Source organism: Triticum aestivum, chromosome 5D, assembly GCF_018294505.1.
Source record: "Triticum aestivum cultivar Chinese Spring chromosome 5D, IWGSC CS RefSeq v2.1, whole genome shotgun sequence".
Lineage (NCBI taxonomy): Eukaryota > Viridiplantae > Streptophyta > Magnoliopsida > Poales > Poaceae > Triticum > Triticum aestivum.
In genome coordinates this window covers 494,590,317-494,591,156 of record NC_057808.1, presented here as the reverse complement: position 1 = coordinate 494,591,156, position 840 = coordinate 494,590,317, and the positions used below count along the sequence as shown (strand labels likewise).

The 840-nt window shown below is 50.6% G+C and overlaps 1 non-coding gene across 1 annotated transcript; it reads left to right on the top strand.

Moving 5' to 3' along the window:
* On the top strand, positions 1 to 148 carry LOC123126802 (U4 spliceosomal RNA). The gene has a single exon (XR_006462019.1). It is a non-coding gene; the product is annotated as a U4 spliceosomal RNA (small nuclear RNA).
* Positions 149 to 840: the final 692 nt, after the last annotated feature.

Genomic DNA, 840 nt, shown 5'->3' with positions numbered 1-840 from the left:
CGCCTTGCGCTTGGGGCAATGACGCATCTAGTGAGGTTATACCGAGGCGCGTCAATTGCTGGTTGAAAACTATTTCCAAACCCCCTCTTTGGCCTTCATGGGTCACTGAGAATTATTGGAAGGGTTCCCTCCTAGTGAGGGTAAAACCCAACAAATTGAAATATAAAAGCTTTCTTTCCAGGAAACGTCAATGGTGTTGACAAGATTTACATATTCCGGTTCAAACCCTTAGCGGGGACGCTGGACTCTTGTACGTGCTGTCACCAGGAGAATCTCTACTAACGAACATGTCATGGAATTAACACGTCAGATGTCCTAGGTGTAAGGACTTAGTCGTGAGGCCAGCGCATCTATGTAGTAGCTTGAGAGGGGTTGATTGGGATGAGAGACGCAGGGCGGATCAACGCACAAGACAAGGGTTTAGACAGCTTCGGGCCCCGGGAAACATCATTCGGTAACAACCCTACGTGCTGTTTGAGGCTAGGTCTCATTATGATCACGGGAGAGTCGCCGGCTCCGGCTCTCGGTGTTTAGCCCTAGAGATTGTTTCTTGTTGCCCGTCCCTCTTTGGGGTGCCCTGCCCCTCCTTATATAAGTTAGAGGGGCGGGTTACATGTGGAGTCCTGGTAGGACTAGGACTAGTCTATCTTCTCTTACAAGTTAATTACAAGTCCGGGTCTTGCTTCCTCGTAAAGGAAATATTCGTCATCCCTTTCTTCTTAAGCCGGTCCACCATAACATGAGCCGGCCTTCTGGGCCTTGGGCCTAGTCTTCTATCTGACCCGCCGTCGGGGTCATCCGTGAGTCGTCAGGCTCGTGAGTTGTCTGACAGTGAGCCGC